We start from the raw sequence: 13571 nt of genomic DNA, 5'->3' as shown, positions 1-13571 counted from the left end.
GAGTGTGATACTGAAACTGAAGGGAAAAAACAAAAGAGGCCAGAATTGTAGGACTTGGCTCAACTAACTGCACCTCTGGGAAGCCTTCACTGACTTATCTCCCAGTGACAGCTGGGGACCCTTTCTTTGGGTTCCCATGGCCCCTAGGGCTTGCCCCATCATAGGATCAATCCATTGGGTTGTATTTGTCTACCTGCCTACCTGGAATCTTCCCTCATAAACTCGGTTTTTAAGGTTAGGGATCCTGCCTTATTGATTGTTTCTTTCCATAGTGTCAAATTCAGTTCTGTTATGGTAGATACTCAGTGAATGATTCATCAATGAATGCTCATTGTCAATTTTTGAATGCTCACTATGTGCTAGGTAGCACCTATGCATTTTATATGCATTAACCCATTTCATTCTCCCAGTAATAGAAATAAAGGTTATTCCTATCCCATTCTACCGATAAGTCAATTGAGGTTCAGAGAAGTTAAGTAATTGTCCAAAGTTACTCAGTAAGTGAAGAAGCCACAATTTCAACCTAGGCAATGGGAGTTCAGAGCTGTGCTATAAAGAGTTAGAAGATGGATGGGTGGATGGGTGGATGGATGGATGGATGGATGGATGGATGGATAGGACACGTCAGAACTATGATGCAAAGTTTGAATCCCAGAACTTAGCGAGGATGGAAGAGATACTAATATTAATAATACAATAGTGAACAGAAGCTCAGGAAGCTGTAATTATCTGTCTACTGTTGAAAGGAAAAAAGAGGAGGAACATGGAATGTAGAAAGGGCAAAAAAGGTAATAATCCACCTGGATTGCTACCAGATACACTAACATCCCTCGCTTTGGGCCCTTAGCTCTCTAGGAAGCTCACCCCCAGACTCTGGAACTACCAGTCTTAATGGCCATCCCTGCTGAGATAGGGGACAAGGGTGGGAGATTGTGCCCTGAATACTCAGAGGAGATGAGGGTTTTTTTTTTTTAAACTTCTATCTTTATTTATTTTATTTATTTTTTTAAAAGATTTTATTTATTTATTTGATAGATCACAAGTAGGCAGAGAGGCAGGCAGAGAGAGATAGAGGAGGAAGCAGGCTTCCCGTTGAGCAGAGAGCCTGATGCGGGGCTCGATCCCAGGACCCTGAGATCATGACCTGAGCCGAAGGCAGAGGCTTTAACCCACTGAGCCACCCAGGCCCCTGGAGATGAGGGTTTTTTCCTTTCACTTTTTGTGTGTATGTATGTGAGGTATAATTTACGTATAGTGATATGCACCCATCTTAATGGTTACAGCTCAGTGGGTTTTGATAGATAAGGTGAAATTCTGAGTTGAGTCCTGGAAGAATGAACAGCAGGCTAAAGGTCAGGAGTACCCACCTGCAAAGTCGTGGAGAGCTAAAAGAGCATGAAGTCCCTTGGGGCAGCAATTTGCAAGAACAACATGCCTTTTGAGTATGACCAGTAGATAAGTATGGAGGAAAGTCCACATATTTACAGTCAGAGATAGAAAACTAGTTTATAATGTGGAGTTTGGTTGCAGTTTGCATGTAAAACCTTAACTCCCGATAGCAACACTTCTCTGTCTTTTGCTTTCTCTTTAGAGTTCTTTGATCACTTCCATTTCCTCTTTACTTACACGTAGCACTATTCCATATCCAAACAACCTCAGGTTTGCTGCTTACCTGTCACCAGTGCAGTCTACTGTGTTAACCCTTACGTATCATCCAATTTCTGACAGTGTGGAGCTATTTATTCTTGAGGATGTGGATATGTACATCAGCTGCATACAGGATTGCTGTTCATAGGCTGTGGATAAGGACACCATTCAAGAGTTAGGAGAAGGGACAAACCATCTACAGTGTAAACACATCAGCCCCACAGTGTAAACACAGTGAGAACTGAGGAATCAATTGACTGTGATTCAGTTACTCAATACATGAGTTCTTTCTATCTGCCTGGCATGCTCCCCTTCCTTTCCATTTTGACTCAAATGGCATCTTTTCTCCTTGATGTCTTTTCTGGCTATGCTATGTAAAAGCCCACTCCACCCCAGCCCCACCCATACACAGATGTCCTATGGACATTTCTCTACTTAGTTTTCTTCTTAGCACCCGTCACAATCTACCAGAGTACTTATTTTACTTATTTATCTTATTTATTGTTTGTCTTCATCACTAAAACGCAAGTTCCAAGAAAGCAGATGTCTCTGTTTCCTGGTGTTTCTGCGGTAGGCAGGCACTTGTGGAATAAATGAATTACGCTAGCTTCTGCTAGGAACACAGCCGCTCTGAACCAGAGGCACATTATCTATGATAAGCATAGATACTCAGTGAATAACTCAAATAACATTAGAAGGAAATGGATGAAAAATGAATAGATGAAGGCAGAAAGTTCAAAAAAACTAACAGAAGCTCAAATAGCCTACTTTAAGCTAGTCAATCATCTTATAAATTTGACATACTTAACCAAATTCCCAAACATTTCTTTAAAAGGCACAGATAATGTACCTGCCTCCTTTTTAAAAGCAGGGCATAATTATAAATACTCAGACTTCAGAAGGGTAAAGGATTTACAGGTTCTATTTGCCTATTTTTAGAAAACTGTGCTCTTTGCAGATCTGAAGAAATGAACTTTTGTGGCATTCAAAACATAGGAGAATTAAACCCAGAGATGCAGATAACTAAAATTTTGAATATTATAATCTTACATATTGGGAAGTGGTGCACAGACTTCATTAACATGTGACAGCTTTTAACATTCTTCTTCCTGTTCTTCTCTCCTTGACTGAACTCTGAATTCTTGGTGATTAATTGAATTTAATTCTTTTCCACCTAAATTTTGACAAATACTCCATTGGATATGCAGCTTGTGGCAAGTTTTATTTAGTGTTAAAATAAGTTTTTATTCATTAGAGAAGCTCAGTTACATCTGTTTTTTTCAGAGATAAAATTTAAGTGAACTACATCCATCTGTCTAAAGGTTTTTTATACTAAAGATTTTAAAATGAAATTGTAATGTTCATGAGTAATTATTACCTTTCAACTCTGGATTTATGTTGGATATAGACTGACTTGCTGATTTTCCCTTAAATATCAAGTCAGAAAACCCTGTGCTACCACTGAAGAAAGACTCTGCGAATTCTCAACTTTTGTCTTTTTCTTCATTGACCTTGTTAGTGACTTTTCAAATGTAGTACAAGATTTGCAACAGAGTCCACAGGGATTCTGAGGAACAATGCAGGCTATGGTCCCCTTCTAGCATTACAGAATTTATGCTTATGTTTCTGGTATGGATTAACAAATATTCACAACATTTATTTTTTATTTATTTATTTTTAAAGATTTTATTTATTTATTTGACGAAAAGATCACTAGCAGGTAGAGAGGCAGGCAGAGAGAGAGGGGAGGAAGCAGGCTCCCCGCTGAGCAGGGAGCCCGATTTGGGGCTTGATCCTGATCCCGGGACCACGAGATCATGACCTGAGCCGAAGGCAGAGGCTTTAACCCACTGAGCCACCCAGGCGCCCCTAATCACAACATTTAATGGAAAGAAAATATAAGTTCAATCATTCATTCAACACATATTTTATCCAGTATATACTAAATGTTGGAATAATGTGAAGCAGGGATTGCAGCTGTGGACAACACAGAGATAGACCTGGTCCCCATGGAATTTACATTCTAGTGAGGGCAAAGATAACAAACAGGAAAACAAGTAAATGAGCAACATAATTTTATTTTATTTATTTTATTTTTTTAAATTTATTTGAGAGAAGAGAGAGATCACAAGTAGGCAGAGAGGACCCTGAGATCACGACCCGAGCCGAAGGCAGAGGCTTAACCCACTGAGCCACCCAGGTGCCCCAAGCAACATAATTTTAAATATGAGTAGTACTCTAAAAAGAATAAAGCAGTGTGACGTGATGGAGGGACAGAGCAGGGAGGGAGGGATTTTAGAATGGGTGCTTAGGAATGGCCTCTCTGAAGAGGTGACTTGTGAACCAAGACTTGAATGACAAGAATAAAATTAGTCTAGAAAGATGTGCTGAGAAGATAACCGGTAACTCTTAGCATTCCATGGCTGGCAAACCACTGTCAGTTTTCCAATCTGGTTTTTATTCTTCCCCAACATGCACCTGCTGCTTTAGCCAAGTGTGTGCAGAGAGTGACAGCCCTCACCTCACCCCTCCACAGAAGTGACTTCTTTTTCATCAGAACCAGATCACCTTTCACAACCCCCATAGGTAGAGATGTCTCTTACCTATGAATCCTAGTGTTCCTTACATGATAAAATACAGATGGGGAGAGGAGAATTTTGTGGCACCGTTTGGCATCTGGGGAAACCATTCCCTCATCCCACCCACCTTCATCCTGTGGGGAAGAGAATAAAGTTTTGTGTGAGGAGGACTCCGCCAAAGGTATAAATATGAATGCGAGATTTAAGAACTCAGTGTCCCGCCGCTTGGGGCACCAGTCTGTGAACTCCCTGCAGATGAGCATTTGGAGCATTGACCCATTTGAGATCTGACCAAACTCCAAAGGAAGATTCCTCTTGCTTATTTCCAGGGGGGCATCTGGCAGCAGAAACTTGACACTGTGTGTTATATCTAGGAAGGAATGTTCCTGAACCTACCACCCAGATTCTGATATCTAGGAGCATTCTAACAATAAGTGTCCCCCCATCATGCTTCTCCCACTTCTAAGATTTTTGAATTCTAGAATGCTCAAACCTGTCCAATCTGCCCCTGTAAACACTGCCCACCATTCAAAGCCCTCTCTTCCCTAATGCCTATTTTTTAGGCTTTTTTTTTTTTAAAGATTTTATTTATTTATTTGTCAGAGAGAGAGAGAAAGGGAGAGTGAGCACAAGCAGATAGAGTGGCAGGCAGAGGCAGAGGGAGAAGCAGGCTCCCTGCTGAGCAAGGAGCCCGATGTGGGACTCGATCCCAGGATGCTGGGATCATGACCTGAGCTGAAGGCAGCGGCTTAACCCACTGAGCCACCCAGGCGTCCCTTTTTAGGCTTTTCTGAGGCCCTGCTGTGCTGAGCATATTACTCTCAGAGTCTCTGATTTAGTATATCAGTATTTTTAAAAAAAATAGTTCTTGGAGTACAGGTCTATTACCTCATTGCTTAAGTTTATTCCTAAGTATTTTATTATTTTTGGTACAATTATAAATGGGATGGTTTTGTAAATTTCTCTTGCTGTTACTACATTATTAGTGTATAGATATGCAACAGACTTCTGTGTATTAATTTCATATCCTGTGGTTTTACTGACTTCATGCTATCAGTTCTGGTAGCTTTTGGTGGAGTCTTTAGGGTTTTCAAAAAATAGTATCATGTCATCTGCAAATAGTGAACGTTTTACTTCTTCCTTACCAATGGGATGCCTTTTCTTTCTTTCTTTTTGTCTGACTGCTGTGGCTAGGACTTCTAATACTATGTTGAATAAATAAAATCGGTGTCCTTATAAGCCGCTTCTCCCAGAGTTTATGATTAGGCTTCTCCAAGAACTTACTTTCCATTTAAAGGAGATTTGAGGAAAGGGAAAGCAAGTAGACAAGTAGGAAAGAGAGAGGAGGGTTGATCCCCTCCTCTCTCCAGTTCTTTGGTGACCACAGGGAGAGACCTTCTCAATTTAGATGAAACTGGTCTTTCTAGTTCAATGTCACCATTCTCAATGTAGAAGGTTCTCAAACTCCAGGAGGCAGAAGAATCACCTGGGTGGCTTGCTACAGATGAGGATTTCTAGGGATCAACCACAGAGATACTTGTTCAGTTAATCAGGTGAGGCCTGGGAATCTGTATTTGTAACCAGCACCTCCAGGTCATTGGGATGTTGTTTACCTGTGGGCATTTTGAGAAACACTTGCATAACGGATAGTAGGGGACCATTGCCCTACTTGCTCTGACTTCTTCCTTGTGTGACAGGGCACTCTGTTTTAAGACAGGATCCTAACACTCGCATTCATTTAACATGTATTAACTTAAGCCGAATACCATACTAGGCATTCAAGGGAGTAGAGCCATAAAAATATTTGGGACATAATTATACTAAAAAATTATCCATTGTTTATCTGAAATTTGGATTTCACTGGGCAGAATTTTATTTGGCAATAAAATTGGCAGGGATTAGGAACTGTTGTAGATTGGTTCCTTTGGCAAGCAGACCTTGAGATGGAGTTTAGTGTGCAGAACTTTTACTAGGAAGTGCCTTTGAGATCAACACACTCAGAAGGGGAAAAGAAAGCTGTACTGGGTTGAGAAAGAAGGCGAACTGAGATGTAGGCCCAATGGCCTCAAACAGACCTACAGGCAACCAAAAGCATCCAAGTTGTCTCACATGGGGCTAAATGGCTGGGACTTTCTACCCCTGCGTCCATCCATCATGGGGTATAAGCTGTCCTAGGAAAGCTGTGGCCTCTGTTGCTGAAGCTGACCCTGAAGGAGCTGACAACTGAAGTTTCCTTGCTGACAACAGTACTAGCAGCCAAAAAAATCCTTCCCTGAAGGATGACCTGGGATTCACCATCCCTGTGTCCGCTACAAACTCTGAGATCTAGCAATGATCCCAATGGTTCCAGTCATTCAAATGTGGACATTAAAAATTAATGTGATCTTGTTTTATACTTGAGAGATAGTAATACCTGGTTATAGTGGGTGAAAAAAATTTGTTTGGCAAGAAGCCTCTGGCCTATAGTCATATATTGTCATTGGCTTTCTTGAGCTGGCTCATAGGACATAGTGTGATTTTTAAACACCTACAGCCCAGAAATAGGTTTCTGAAAATTGAATGTGTGATTCATAGTGAAATCTCTCAAAGTTTAAGGAAGAGAACTGATGGAAGGCTGGGATCAGTAGTTAATCATCAGGTAAAGAACCCCTCTAATTCCCATAACCCAAGTGAGGAGTAAAGCATGATCAGTTTATCCAACACTGTCTCAGGGTTACCTTGTATCCCATTATTCATCCATCCATCCATCCATCCATCCATCCATCCATCCATCCATCTAGTACTAATTGACTTTGTTCATAGAAGTAAGGGCTCTGATTCCTCACGTAGTAGAATTTCTGCAAGTTTTCCATTAGTACAATTTAAGTGCAGAATGAAAAGCTCTTCTTGTTACTACTGTGTTCAGGTTTTTAATTTTTTAAAAATATCTTCCCATGCCTCATTTGTTTTTCTTTGAGATATGGAATCAAAGTCTCTTTTTCCTTTACATAAATAATTTATTTTAAAAACACTGGTTCCTATAGCAACTTCAAAGGTTAACAGCACATGTAGGCCACAGGAATCTTCAGAAAATTGTTTATGATAGAATTACCAAGTCTTCCCAAAAAAGGAAGAAGAAAGAAAGAAAGAAAGAAAGAAAGAAAGAAAGAAAGCTGCTTAAAACATTTAAAAGCTGCTTAAAACTGTGAGCAAAACACACACATGGAATTTGCTGATGGTGTAATGTGGGATTTTCTGCATTCTAGCAGCTTATCAGGAATGTAAGGGACAGAACTCCCTGAGATGGATGGGTACACACCATGCTAGGGGCTCTGGGGTTAGAGAAAAGGGATGGGCCCTAACAATAGTGACAATAGTATTTTTCTGCTGTAAAATTTCAAAGGGGCCTCTTGGAGAGCTGGGGTTCCTCATCTTTGTCAGATGTTAGGAAAATGCATAAGGTTTGGTACCATCTTTTTGATTTTATAGAGGAGGGATAAGAAGCTCAGAGAAAAATGATGCTTGGGAGATCAAAGGCCAAGAAGACTAGAAAGTAGAGAAAGAGGATAGGGTGGCTATGAAAATATACCACCTGTATTTTCTACTGTGAAGAGCAAAATTCCCTAGCTGGCCACAACCTCTGCCTTTCTAGATCTACTGCCTCCATTGTGTTGGGACCTGCTTCTCAGGGCTGCTCCCTCCAATGACTGAACATGGCAGAGGGACTAAGTTGAGCCCATTCTATCGAGAGGACCCTGACCTTGGCTTGACTCCACATCAGCTTGCCCAAGACTCTTCCTTTCCAATCTTCATTTCTTTCCAGTTTTTAAAATGAAGTAATTTATTTTCTCATTATTGAGTTAGAAGAATTATTTATATATTCTGGATATAATTCTTTGGTCCTATATATGTATATGAATATTTTATCCCATCACATGACTTATCTATTTCTTTTTCAATGGTGTATTTGAAAGAGCAGAAGTTTATAGTTTTAATGAAGCCTGATTTATCAATTTCCTTTTATATTTTGTGCTTTTTATGCCCAATCTATCTTTGCTTACCCCAGGGTCACAAATATTTTCTACTATATTTTCTTTTACAAGGTTTACATTTTTATTTTTATTTTATTTTATTTTATTTTTTTAAAAGATTTTATTTATTTATTTTACAGAGAGAGAGAGATCACAAGTAGGCAGAGAGGCAGGCAGAGACAGAGAGGGGGAAGCAGGCTCCCCACTGAGCAGAGGCCCAATGTGGGCCTCGATCCCAGGACCCTGGGACCATGACCCGAGCTGAAGGCAGAGGCTTTAACCTACTGAGCCACCCAGGTGCCCTATATTTTTAAATATTATATTTAGATTTATGATTCATCTTAAATTTTTATTCATGATAAAAAGTAATAGTTGAAGTTTATTTTTTTCATACGGATTTTCAGTATTTCTAGCCCATTTATTGAAAAGACAATTCTTTCCCTTAATACTTAATAAAAAATCAATTGACCATATATGTGTGGGTCTATTTTAAGATCTTCTATTCTTCTCCACTTATCTATATGTCAAGTCTTATGCCAGTACCACTATTTCTTTCCTTTTTTTTTGAAGCAGTTCCCCCACCCCCAGTTTTATTTATTTTTTTTAAAGATCAACCTAAGTATACCTTTTTTTTTGGTAAATATTTTACTTATTTATTTGACAGAGATCACATGTAGGCAGAGAGGCAGGCAGAGAAAGAGGGGGAAACAGGCTCCTTGCTGAGCAGAGAGCCCGATGCAGGGCTCGATCCCAGGACCCTGAGATCATGATCTGAGATGAAGGCAGAGGCTTTAACCCACTGAGCCACCTAGGTGCCCCGCCTCCCAGTTTTATTAAGAAATAATTGACATACATCACTGCATGAAGTTTAAGCATGCAGTATGATGGTTGATTTACATATATCATGAAATGATTACCACAGTAGCTTAGTTAACATCCATCATCTCATAGATACAATAAAAAGAAAGGAAAAAGATTTCTCCCCCTGATGAGAACTCTTAGATTCTACTTGTAAGGTTTTGCAGGCAAGGTAAACACAACACAGGTGAGGTAGGCGCAGGGCAAGATTTATTGGCACCTCCCGCAAAGTTTCAGGGCTCAGGAGAAGGGGAGCCAGGAAAGTCGCACCGGGAGGAGGTGGGCACCCTCCGGCGAGGTTCCTCGACTCTGGAAAGGGGAGTGGGGGAAGTCGCACTGGGAGGGAGCTGGCGGGGGGGTGGGGGGGTTTATTGGGCCAAGGTAGGGCATGGGCTCACATCCATATTTGGTGATCAGAAGGTATGGGGTGAGGGCTCCTGATACTGCTGTTTCCTGCATAGGTATCGGGTTACCTATGCAGATGTGACCTGGGCGTATGCCCTTTTGGCGGGAGAGTCTAGGGTTAAGGAAGGGGTGGGGAGGGGACTGGAAGATGGCGGCCCCGGTGGTCATGGCGGCCCCGGTGGTCATTTCTATTGTTCTTCCTGCATTCCCTGAACTGCCGACCCAACACTACTTTCTTAACTGCTTTTCTATATATCATCTAGCAGTGCTGACTATAGCCATTGTGTTGTAGTGATATCTCTAGTACTTATTTATCTTATGACTGAAAGGTTGTACCTTTTGACAAACTTCCTTCAAACCCTCCTTTTCCCTTCCCCACCTCTGGTAACCACAAATCTGATCTCTTTTTCTATAAGTTCGGTGGTTTTTTCAGATTCCAAATATAAGTGAGATCTTACAGTATTTATTTGTCTCTGTCTGACTTATTTCACTTGGGGTAATGCTAAGTCCATCCATGTTGTCATAAATGATAGAATGTCCTCTTTTTTTAAGGTTACATAATATTCCATTATATGGGTATATATACCACGACTTTATCCTGTCATCCATCAGTGGACACTTAGGCTGTTTTCATGTCTTGGTTATCGTGAATAATGCTGGTATGAACATGGAGGTGCAGATATCTTTTCAAGTTAGTGTTTTTGTTTCCTTTTGATATATTCCGAGGAGTAAAATTGCTGGATCATATGGTAGTTCTCTCTCTCTCTCTCTCTCCATTATTATTATTATTATTATTTATTTTTTATTTTTTTTGGAGGACCTCCGTACTGTTTTCCCAAACTGGCTGCACCAATTTACATTCCCATCAATAGTGCACAAGGGCTCATTGAACGCGGGGCTAGATCTTTGGATTACTGTCTTCTTCTCAACCCGAGCCAGACCCACACATAAGCAACCATATCTCAGGGACCTGCAGTTGACATTGATCTTGGCACTACCTACTCCTGCGTGGGTGTCTTCCAGCATGGGAAAGTGGAAATAATTGCCAATGATCAGGGAAACCGGACCACCCCAAGTTATGTCACCTTCACGGACACTGAATGATTGATCAGTGATGCTGCGAAGAACCAAGTTGTGATGAACCCCACCAACACAGTTTTTGATGCCAAACGCCTGATTGGACGGAGATTTGATGATGCTATTGTCCAGTCTGATATGAAGCCTTGGCCTTTCATGGTGGTGAATGATGCTGGCAGGCCCAAGGTCCAAGTAGAATACAAGGGAGAGACAAAAAGCTTTTATCCAGAGGAGGTGCCTTCTGTGGTTTTGACGAAAATGAAGGAAATCGCAGAGGCTTATCTTGGGAAGACGGTTACCAATGCAGTTGTCACAGTACTTGCGTACTTCAATGATTCTCAGTGTCAGGCTACCAAAGATTCTGGAACTATTGCTGGTCTCAATGTACTTCGAATCATCAATGAGCCAACTGCTGCTGCTATTGCTTATGGCCTAGACAAGAAAGTTGGAGCTGAAAGGAATGTGCTGATCTTTGACTTAGGAGGTGGCACTTTTGATGTGTCAATCCTTACTATTGAAGATGGGATCTTTGAGGCTAAGTCCACAGCTGGAGACACCCACTTAGGTGGAGAAGACTTTGACAACCGAATGGCCAACCATTTTATTGCAGAGTTCAAGCACAAACATAAGAAAGATATCAGTGAAAACAAGAGGGCAGTTTGTCGCCTCCGTACTACTTGTGAACGTGCTAAGCGTACACTTTCTTCCATTACCCAGGCCAGTATTGAGATTGATTCTCTGTATGAAGGAATCGATTTCTATACCTCTGTCACTCGTGCCCAGTTTGAAGAATTAAATGCTGACCTGTTCTGTGGTACCCTGGACCCTGTAGAGAAAGCCCTTCAGGATGCCAATTTAGACAAGTCTCAGATCCATGATATTGTCCTGGTGAGTGGTTCTACTCATATCCCTAAGATCCAGAAACTTCTCCAAGATTTCTTCAATGGAAAAGAACTGAATAAGAGCATCAACCCTGATGAGGCTGTTGCTTATGGTGCAGCTGTCCAGGAAGCCATCCTTTCTGGAGACAAATCTGAAAATGTTCAAGATTTGCTACTGTTGGATGTCACTCCACTTTCTCTTGGCATTGAAACTCCTGGAGGAGTCATAACTGTTCTCATCAAACATAATACTACCATTCCTACCAAACAGACACAGACCTTCACTACCTACTCCAACAACCAGCCTGGTGTGCTTATTCAGGTGTATGAAGGTGAACGTGCCATGACCAAGGACAACAACCTACTTGGAAAGTTTGAAGGCATACCTCCTGCTCCTCGTGGTGTCCCTCAGATTGAGGTCACTTTCGATATTGATGCTAATGGTATCCTCAATGTCTCTACCGTGGATAAGAGCACAGGAAAAGAGAATAAGATTACCATCACTAATGACAAGGGCTGCTTGAGCAAGGAAGATATTGAGCACATGGTCCAGGAAGCCGAGAAGTACAAAGCTGAAGATGAGAAACAGCGGGACAAGGTGTCTTCCAAGAATTCACTTGAGTCTTACGCATTCAACATTAAAGCAACTGTTGAAGATGAAAAACTTCAGGGCAAGATAAATGATGAAGACAAACAGAAGATTCTTGACAAGTGCAATGAAATCATCAACTGGCTTGATAAGAACCAGACTGCAGAGAAGGAAGAATTTGAACACCAGCAGAAAGAGTTGGAGAAAGTCTGCAACCCCATCATCACCAAGCTGTACCAGAGTGCAGGGGGCATGCCAGGAGAAATGCCTGGAGGCTTCCCTGGTGGTGGAGCTCCTCCCTCTGGTGGTGCCTCCTCTGGGCCCACCATTGAAGAGGTTGACTAAACCAACCTGAGAATAAATAGGTTGAGCATTGTTCCACACACAATATTCAAAGGACCCAAATTTGTAGCAAATTCCATGGCAGTTGTAATGTTGAGCTGCTGTAGCAAAAAAACTGGGCATTCTTGATACTTGAATATGGAATATGTGCACAGGGAAAGGAAATAAACATTGCACTTTATAAGCACTGTATTGTTAAGTGGAAAATGCAATGTCTTAAATAAAACTGTATTTAAAATTGGCAAAAAAAGAAAAAAATAGTGCACAAGGGTTTCCTTTTCTTCACATGCATGCCAGCATGTGTTATCTCCTATCTTTTTGATGATGGCCATTCTAACAGATATGAGGTGATATCCTATTGAATGCCATTCTTCTTGCTTATGGCTCAAAATCAAGTATTGTAAGTCCTCCAACTTTGTTCTTTTCTTTCAAAATTGTTTTGGCTTTTCTAGGTTTTTACATTTCTGTATGAGTTTTAGAAATAGCTTATCAAGTCCTACAGTAAAGTTTATGGAGATTTTGATTGGGATTGAGTCATATTTCAATTTGGGGAGAACTGATATCCTAACAATACTGAGTCTTGTGAAATAATAGGAAAAAATATATATATACATATATATACATATATATATGTATATGTATATATATTTCTGTCCCTGGTTCCTGGCACAGAGATCCTAAAGCCCTTGCAATTTCTTAAGTGTTGAGAGCACAAGTAGCATATTCTGCTCTAACATTTAGTCTTTGATCTTGGTTTCTAACATAAATCCCCTAAATCTCTTGGGATTTCCTGGGGTAGAAATGTTTTTTTGTTTTGTTTTGTTTTTTAAAGGTTTTATTTATTTATTTTAGGGAGAGCATTAGAGAGAGAGAGAGAGCATGAGCCAGGGGAGGAGCAGAGGGAGAGGGAGAAGCAGACTCCTAGCTGAGCATGGAGCCCAATGTGGCTTGATCCCAGAACTCCATGATCATAACCTGAGCTTAAGACAGACACTTAACTGCTTAACTGACCGAGCCACCCAGGTGCCCCAATAGGAATTTTTTTGTGAGGTGACTCTTTGTGGGTTCCTGGATAGCTTCAGGATGCATGCTGGTCACCAGAAAGATGTAACCGCAATTAGAAGCTTTGAACTTTCAGCCCTGCCCACTATTCTTTGAGAAAGTGGAAGGAGCTAGAGATTAA

The 13571-nt window shown here is 40.9% G+C and overlaps 1 pseudogene across 1 annotated transcript; it reads left to right on the top strand.

Annotated features, from left to right (window-relative positions):
- The first annotated feature begins 10621 nt into the window (after window positions 1-10621).
- Window positions 10622-12638, top strand: LOC111145113 (annotated as a pseudogene). Its single transcript, XR_002640455.1, has one exon. The product of XR_002640455.1 is annotated as a heat shock cognate 71 kDa protein pseudogene (transcript).
- The last annotated feature ends 933 nt before the right edge of the window (window positions 12639-13571 follow it).

The sequence above is a fragment of the Enhydra lutris genome, unplaced genomic scaffold (assembly GCF_002288905.1).
Source record: "Enhydra lutris kenyoni isolate GAN:26980312 unplaced genomic scaffold, ASM228890v2 scaffoldscaffold12, whole genome shotgun sequence".
Classification (NCBI taxonomy): domain Eukaryota; kingdom Metazoa; phylum Chordata; class Mammalia; order Carnivora; family Mustelidae; genus Enhydra; species Enhydra lutris.
This window is presented reverse-complemented; position numbering and strand designations above follow the sequence as displayed.